Source organism: Salvelinus alpinus, chromosome 6 (genome assembly GCF_045679555.1).
Source record: "Salvelinus alpinus chromosome 6, SLU_Salpinus.1, whole genome shotgun sequence".
NCBI lineage: Eukaryota > Metazoa > Chordata > Actinopteri > Salmoniformes > Salmonidae > Salvelinus > Salvelinus alpinus.
Window position 1 is genome coordinate 72022202 of NC_092091.1, and position 9806 is coordinate 72032007.

Genomic DNA, 9806 nt, shown 5'->3' on the forward strand with positions numbered 1-9806 from the left:
AAGACTCGTTGGGGCATCTGGCATTCCAATGGTAGAGAACCTTACCAAACGCCTTTCGGTCCAACTTGGTGATATTTTAAATCATAGTGTTGTTTATTCTCCTAACTGCCCTGTAAAGTTAATGGAAAGAGACCTATTGTGTAAGTTAGGAATTAACATTTCTTGCATTGAGGAAGGGAGCACCTCCCTATCCACATCGACAGGACAGCAGTGGAGAAGGTGGAACGTTTTAAGTTCCTCTGTGTTCATATCACCAACAAACTGACAGGTTGGTGAAGAAGGCGCAACAACGCCTCTTCAACCTCAGGAGGCTGAAAAAGTATGGCTTGATACCGAAAACCCGAACTAACTTTTACAGGTGCACAATTGATAGCATCCTGTCGGGCTGTATCACCGCCTGGTACAGCAACTGCACCGCCCACAACCGCAGGGCTCTCCAGAGGGAGGTGCAGTCTGCACAACGCATAACCGGGGACAAACTACCTGCCCTCCAGGACACCTACAACACCCGATGTCACAGCAAGGCAAAAAAGATCATCAAGGACAACAACCACCAGAGCCACTACCTGTTCACCCCGCTATCATCCAGAACGCGAGGTCAGTACAGTTGTATCAGAGCTGGGACAGAGAGATTGAAAAACAGCTTCTATCTCAAGGCTATCAGATTGTTAAACAGCCACCACTAGCACAGAGAGGTGGCTTCCTACCTACAGACTTGATATCATTGGCCACTTTAATAAATGGAACACTATTCACTTTAATAATGCCATTTTAATAATGTTTACATATCTCACATTATTTTGTTGTGGAATTTGTTAGATATTAGGTTTTGTTGTGGAATTGTTAGATATGACCTGGTATATACTGCTGCACTGTCGGATCTAGAAGCATAAGCATTTCACTACACTCACAATAACATCTGCTAACCATGTGTATGTGACCAATAAAACTTGATTTGATTTGGGGATTTGAGAGGATACCAAATGGAAAGAATTTGGTACATGGGTTAAGGGCGTGAGGTTGGCAACTGACAGGGAGGCTCAGCCAGACGGGAGAGAATTCTCCCCTGGGGCTCACAGAAAGGATGTGAACAGCACGAACGCAGTGCACAGAGGAGACAATGAAGCCCCTGTTCCTGTTCCCCTTGCACCTAACCAGCCGCCCCTGACAGCGCACTGTTGTCTCAGGTTCCGGACTGTTTATGGCCAAAGGATAAATATGACATAGGGAAGATGAGAGGAGCAACATCTGTGACCTTCTCTCCTAAAAGCACATATCGGTCCCACAAGGCACAGTACCCCTTGCGTAAGGTAGCATTGGCAAAATCCTGACCTCTCTGCTGAGCAAGGGAGCTGTTGTCACTTGTACGTCATCACCTTGCAACACACCAATTTGTACCGGTTAGAAAAGCATCTGGTGAATGGAGAATGGTACAAGATCTTAGATGCAGTGTACGCCATGGCCCCAGTAGTGCCAAACCCACTCACTATCCTTACTTCTGTCCCGCCAGATTCAAATTGCTTTACAGTTGTTGATTTGGCTAATGCATTTTTTAGCATTCCTGCGCACCCTGATTCTCAGTATTGGTTTGTGTTTTTCTTTCAAAGACTAGATTATATTGAGAGCCCTGTCATTTTTACGGATGAATTGAGTTCGAACTTGCTGTCATTTGTGCCGCTTAAAGGGAGCACTCTTGTTCAGTATGTTGATGACCTCCTTCTCTGCTCTCCTGACAGAGAATTATGTCAAATTAATACTGTTGCACTGCTACATTTTCTAGCTGATAACAGCCCCAAGGCCTTGAAAAACAAATGAACATCTGTCCAACAGACTGTTAAATATTTGGGACAAGTTATCACATCAGGGGGCAGAAGCTTTGCTACAGACAGGGTTGACGCTTGGCTACACACAGGGTTAAAGCTACTTTACGAGTTCATAAACTATGCACCAAGGAACATATGTTGACACTGCTGGGAATGGCAGGCTATTGTAGAGTTTGGTTAAATTGATTATGCTGAAATTGTCCAACCTCTCTCTGATCTCATTCACTTGAAACCCACGGCCAGCTCAGATAGAGTGGACTAAAGATGGTGAAGAATCGTTCATTCGGCTTAAACAGGCACTCTCGTCGCCACCTTGTTTTGGGGTTCCCTGATCACTCCAAACCTTTCCGTTTGTTTGTTTCGGAAAAAAATGGGTATATGTCAACAGTACTGACACAAACTGTGGTGAGATGAGACGTGTTGGTTTCTACTGGAAACGTCTCCATACTATCGCGCGTCCTGCTCCCTTGCCTCCACTCTGTGGCGGCAGCAACGGAGGCAGTGTTGGCCTGTGCTGACATTGTAGCTATGCGGCCCTTAACTTAACTTAACCCTTAACTTAACATTTGCCTCATTATGTCTTCTCCCTTATCCCACAGGCAAGGACAGCACATCTCACCCCCGCAAGGCTGCTACATAGGCAGAATGTGTTACTTACAATGTGGCATGTTACTCTGAACCGATGTACGGTCTTAAACCCTGCAACCTTACAACCTACACAGTCTGACGGTGATGCACATGACTGCAGTGTGGTGGTTGACCTCTTGTGTAAACCGCGCCCTGATCTCCAAGATGTGACTATACCTAACGGTGATCTAATCTGTTTTGTTGATGTTCGTGCGAAACGTTCTTCATCAGGTGATCCAGTTGCATCTTATGCTGTGTGTACACCCCACAGTGTTGAGGAGGCAGCCAGACTGCCCTCCCACTTCTCCTCACAGGCAGCAGAGCTGTTTGCTCTCACACATGCCTTTGTGTTGGGAAAGGGAAAGTCCCTCAAAGTGTATACTGCGTATACTATATGCTTTTGGTGTCTGTCACATTTCTGGAACACTGTGGGAACATTGTGTTTTCCTCAACTCAATAGCACACCATAACACGGTTAAATAACTGCTTGAGGCAGTACTCCTGCCCTCCACACTTGCTATTTGTAAATGTGCATCTCATACCAAACACACCGATTCTGTTTCTCTAGGAAATGCTGCTGCAGACTGTGCAGCGAAAGCGCCTGCTGATTCCCCTACCTCCCCTCTCCTTGTGATGTCATGCATCAACCCTGCCACCTCTCTTTCCTTTAATGATGTCTCTCTGCTACAACAGGGGGCTGATGGAGTGGAAAAGAAGCGTTGGCAGCGAACATGCGTGACCCCTCTGATGGTGTCTGGAAGGGCCCAACGGGCCTCCCTTTACTCCCTCCAGTGGCTTTTCCCTACCTTGCAAAATTGTCACATGTAAAGGGAGGCCTGTCGGGCACTTCCAGTGTTACTTCATTGGGACAAAGGGGTCTGAAAAATCCCCTGAATAATACCAATCGTGGCCTGGTACTGTAAGTCCAGCGCGGTATATATACCAATGCTTGGAGAAGTTACTACCAGGCCTTCCTCACTGCAAGACATGTTAATTCCTAACTTACACAATAGGTCTCTTTCCATAAAATGTACAGGGCAGTTAGGAGAATAAACAACACTATGATTTAAAATCTATCTGTGTAATACGTCTGTGTGTAGCTGGTGTAGATGAGTCAGGCGCAGGACAGCAGATAAGAGTAATGTACGCAATTTTACTCAACAATAATCATAATACACGTCAAATAAATCCAAGGCCACAATAACGGACCGCAATACAATAAACAATCACTCACAAACAAAAATGGGGGAACAGAGGGTTAAATAATGAACAAGTAATTGGGGGATTGAAACCAGGTGTGTATGACAAGGACATAACAAATGGAAAATGAAAAGTGGATCGGCGATGGCTAGAAGGCCGGTGACGCCGAACGCCGCCCGAACAAGGAGAGGGACCGACTTCGGCGGAAGTAGTGACAATCTGTGCAGCCCATAATGTTGGAAGAGCTACACCCATTTCAGCTCACCCCACACCTGAGATGCCTTTCAGTCACTTGATGAGTATTGTCTGGTAATAGTGGACATGTTTTCTAAATGGATAGAATGTTTTCCATGCAGGCATGCGTCATCATCTACAGTATCTAAGGCACTAATGAGAGAAATTGTTCCCAGTTGGGGGATTCCGACAAAACTCTCAAGCGACAATGGCTCACATTTTGAAAATAATGTAATTAAGAGTTTATCTGAGTGTCTCACTGTTCATATCATCCGGCTAGTCGGGGCGCAGTAGAATGCGTCAACCAAACCGTGAAAACAAAGCTATGTAAAGTTATGGCTGAGCAAAGGCTGAGGAAAATTGTGGAGGAGACTCCTCTCCCATGGGTAGAGCCCATTGTTCTACTGGACTGTCACCCCATGAAATACTTACAGGAAGGCCGATCAAGCACCTTGACCAGTGTGGACGAACAGATGGTGAAGTATATGATAGAACTTAAGAGCTGCCCTGTCCGAGCCAAAGGGAGGACAGCTGCATAAGATCTCCCCTGGCGACTGGATCGTGGTGAGGATCTCAGACGAAAGCACTGGCACCAACCTCGCTGGAGGGGACCATACCAAGTGCTGCTGACCACTCCGACTGCGGTCAAGATCGCTGAAAGGTACAACTGGATCCAAGGATCCCACTGCCGGAAGGTGGGCAACCCTGAGGACGATCAGATCTGAGGTGATGGCAGCAATTCACACTTTTCATCCTGGGACTGGACTGCTGCTCTGTTCAACAGGACAGATTGGTGTCAAAAGTGGGAGGGTAGGATTGAGTGGCAATGAACATTCTGACAATTCACCAGCTCAGCCCCATGACCCTCCCCCAATCTACTTTGATGAATGGATGTATTTTAGGTGCCTCAAACCAATGGACAATGACATCGTGTTTGTGGACTGACACCTAAAACGGTGTCAGGGGTTTTTCCCCTGATGGCAATAAGACTTACTGACTGTAAAACTTTCAAGATGTTTCATTCATCAATTGTTCCCTACACTGTTTATAAGGCCAATGTCTATCCCCCCACACTGTTTATAAGACCAATCACTGAGAGCTATGCAAATACTACAACTCCAAAAATGCGTGAACTGAACTGCAGATGAACGCCTGGCTTTAATTGTTCCTGATACTGTTGTTATTGATGTTATTCCTGAATCTTTCTCTTGGTGTGTGAGATTCACTGGTTGTGGAATTGGGAGTGTTAGATAGCCACCTCTGTAAAAATGGGTGTAATGGGAAACGTTAATTGTATGTGTCCCCATAAATCAAATCAAATCAAATTGTATTGTAGACCTTACAGTGAAATGCTTACTTACAAACCCTTAACCAACAATGCAGTTTTAAGAAAAATAAATGTTAAGTAAAAAATAAAAGTAACACATAAATGAGTATGTGTCTGACCTTGTAATACTGTGTGAAACGGTCCTATTATAATCTCCTGTTCTTGGGAGTATCATCATGTGTTGCAAACCAGCTTGCACCTGCGTCTTTGTATAGATGAAGTCCCGCCCAAGAACAGGAAACTATAAAGATATGTGCTTATCACCCAATTTCTCGGAATTCAGACTGTCTTCACTGTGCTGTGTAACTGTTCCCTCTGAGCTCAGAAATAAATAATCTTAGTTTGACTTAGTCTCCAGCAAATCCTTATTTTATAATATCCACAACAGTCAGCAAGAAAAAGGTGCTGATCGCGGACTACAGGAAATGGAGGCCGACAGCGGGTCGAGAGCTTCACGTTCCTTGGTGTCCTTTTGAAGAAAGCACGACAATGCCTCTTCCCCCTCAGGAGGCTGAAACTATTTTGGCATGGTCTCCCAGATCCTCAAAAAGTTCTACAGCGTCTTGACTGCATCACCCCTTGGTATGGCACATTCTTGGCATCCGACCGCAAGGCGCTACAGAGGGTAGTGCGTACGGTCCTGTACATCACTGAGGCAGAGCTCCTTGTCATCCATGACCTCTATACCAGGTGGTGTCAGAGGAAGGCCCTAAAAATTGTTAAAACACTCCAGCCACCCAAGTCATAGACTGTCCTCTCTACTACCGCATGGCAAGTCATAGACTGTCCTCTCTACTACCGCATGGCAAGTCATAGACTGTCCTCTCTACTACCGCATGGCAAGTCATAGACTGTCCTCTCTACTACCGCATGGCAAGTCATAGACTGTCCTCTCTACTACCGCATGGCAAGCCATAGACTGTCCTCTCTACTACCGCACGGCAAGCCATACCGATGCAGCAACTCTGGAACCAACAGGACCCTGAACAGCTTCTACCCCCAAGCCATAAGACTGAAAGAATACTTCATCCGGGACGTTATTGGTTAACTATTTAACTATCTGCATTGACCCTTTGTGTACTAACTCTTTTGACTCATTCACTGCTGCTACTGTTTATTATTCTTCAAGTTGCCTTGTTACTTGACCCTTACACATATTTACACATCTACCTCAGTTACTTCGTACCACTGCACATCAACGCAGTACCCCGTGTATATAGCCAAGTTATCGTTTCTCATTGTGTATTTATTCCTTGTGTTATTTCTCTATTTTTCTCTCTCCATTGTTGAAAGGGGCCCTTAAGCATTTCACTGTTAGTCTAAACCTGTTGTTTACAAAGCATGTGACAAATAACATTTGATTTGAGTGTTAAGAGGAAATGACAGAACATTATTCTGTCTCCTCTACTCTATCTCTGAACCGCTGGCCTGGGAGCAGCTAGGCTGTGATGCAAATCCGCATTCATCATCCTGCCACTGTCATCTTAGAGAGAGAAAGAGAGAAAGAGTGAAAGAGAGAGTGAAAGAGGGAGAGAAAGAGAGAGAGCGAGAGCAGATGTGTGTCTGTGTGTTGGAAGAGATAAGATGTTTTGTTAGTCCACAATCATGCATACTTATGTGACATAACATGATATGTCTGAGGCTACACATGTGTGTACCAATATGAGTGTGTGTATGAATCAAAATAGGTTCTGTGGACATGACTATCCCATGTCCCAAGACAAATCCTACAGCAGAGGTTCCCAAACTCGGTCCTGGGGCCCCCCCTGGGTGCACGTTGTGGTTTCTGCCCTAGCACTACACAGCTGATTCAAATCATCAAAGCTTGATCATGAGTAGGTTATTTGAATCAGCTGTGTAGTGCTAGGGCAGAAACCAAAACATGCACCCGGGGGGCCAGGATCCAGTTTGGGAAGAAGAAAGAGGGAGAGTTAGAAAGATGGCAAGAAAAAAGGGAAAGAAAAAGAGGGAGAAGAACAGAGGCTGGGCTTCCTTGTCATTTTCCCGTTCAATAACATGACATTGTTCACATAATGTGACACTGAAACAGACAATGAAAACGTGACATTTGATATGATCAAGTGGAGAACATTGGCGGCTATAAAAGCAAAGTGGAGCGAGTGTCTAACTGACAATGAAACTGACCCACGTTGTTTCACTCTGGTTTTAAATGCATGTTAGGCCCTGGCCTGGTGGCATTGTTGAGATTGAAGTCTCTTAAAATGACTACTCACTGTTGACCGTTTCATGTCATCTACAGTGCACTATATGTAACTGCCGTGGGGAACAAACCAATGGCAGAACGGTTACACTGCTTCTCCCAAATAAAGACATTTAACGATGTCCACCGCTATTCTCATAACACTACTTGATTAATCGACCAAAGGCTATGGCCCAAAGTCATGTTATGTGGAGTCACCTTGTAAGTTTCTATGTCTAGATCTTCAACCGTTTTGTATGGATGCACAGAAAGCAGGAACACAGCTGGCGTACAACAGGAAATAAAACTCAAAACAGATTTTGTCATTGGATAATATTGCCATTTTACAACAATCTTACAAACACATTGCATAAAATCTAAGAAAATATATATATATTTATATATATCTTTAAATCATTATTAAAACACGTGGTTGTGTATTTACATACATGTGAATATGAATAAATAGCTTTTTCTTTTCTTAAATCAATGTATCCACTTAATGCTTACAAAACATATTGTGTCCATATTGTTTGTAGTTGTATGTGTATGTGGTTGGACAGTTAAATATCATAACTTTAAACTCTCCCCAGTTTCCTTACTTTTGACCAAGACTCAAAAGAGACTGGGAACGGGATTCAAACAAACCACAAGTGATTGGATGGAGGCTGTATGAGGTCATCTTGCTGTGACAGAAGTGGGACATACTGGAGTCTTGTGAGGGTAAAATGAGTATAACATCCTAATCAAATAAACATCAGATTGGGTATACCAATCGTATATGATAAGTCTGTATTGTTCAATAGAATTAAAAGCCTAAAATAAAAAAAATTGCGGTCGAATACTTTTCATGGTGATGCTACCCCAGGGCAGTGAAGGGGACATTGTTTTACATAAGGTGCCATCTTTTGGACGGGACGTTAAACGGGTGTCCTGACTCTGCGGTCATTAAAGATCCCATGGCACTTATCGTAGAGTAGGCTAAATCTGGCTAAATTCCCAATCTGGCCCTCATACCATCATGGTCACCTAATCATCCCCAGTTTACAATTGGCTCATTCATCCTCCCTCCTCTCCCCTGTAACTATTCCCCACGTTGTTGATGTGAATGAGAATGTGTTCTGTTAACTTACCTGGTAAAATAAGTGATAGTGATTAGTGATTCAGCTCTGATAGACAAAGGATAAATACTGCACTTTGTGGTAATATTACTTTATGTTACATTAGACCATGATTTCAGAGCAGGGAAATTGGCCACAACCTCAAAATGTAGAACGTACACATGACCATAGCACTTCAAATTAAAAACTAGAAAGTCAACCCTGGAGCATTCTCAGATTCAGGATGTGTTTATAAAACAATATCGTTTTATTTTTCATTTTATTGGTATTGTTATATACATGGCATAATTTTGTGCTTTTTTTTATCAAGAAAACATCAGAGGGAAAAAAAGAAGTGTACTTGAAGTCTGTGTAGAGATTTGGACAAGGCTTCAAGCCAAAGACAGTTTTCCAGTGAGTTAACGATGATCCACTGAAGAGGATGAGAACGTTGGAGGTGATGTGCTTTACCAACAATAGCAAAGGCACCTGTGTATCGCTTTCTTAGAAAAACAAATCAGTCCACGCAAATCTCTCGGTTCAAGTTCGACCCGGCGCCGGCGCAACACTCATTCTCCATCTGAGAACGATAGAAAAATAGAAAAAAACGGAGAAAACAAATTGTCACTTTATATCGTTTTTTTGTTCCATCAAAATTTTGGAAGAAGGGGCTTTATCCCCAAGCCTCATTTTTCAAGGGATTCCTGATTTTTCTTCTTTGTTTGGGAGGACTGTGAGAGAGAGATGACGAAGGGAGGAGAAAGAGAGCAGGAGAGAGAACGACAGAGAGGGTTAGAGAAAGAAATAACAACTGACGGAAAGGAAGAGTAATACAAAGAAAGAAGGAAGAGGGGAAAAAGAAAGAGAGAGGGAGATGAGAAAGAGACAGAAAGAGAGAGGGAGATGAGAAAGAGACAGAAAGAGAGAGGGAGATGAGAGAGACAGAAAGAGAGAGGGAGATGAGAAAGAGACAGAAAGAGATGAGAAAGAGACAGAAAGAGAGAGGGAGATGAGAAAGAGACAGACAGAGAGAGGGAGATGAGAAAGAGACAGAAAGAGAGAGGGAGATGAGAAAGAGACAGAAAGAGAGAGGGAGATGAGAAAGAGACAGAAAGAGAGAGGGAGATGAGAAAGAGACAGACAGAGAGGAGAAAGAGACAGACAGAGAGGAGAGAGAGACAGAAAGAGAGAGGGAGATGAGAAAGAGACAGACATAGAGGAGAAAGAGACAGACAGAGAGGAGAAAGAGACAGAAAGAAAGGAGAAAGAGACAGAAAGAGAGGAGAAAGAGACAG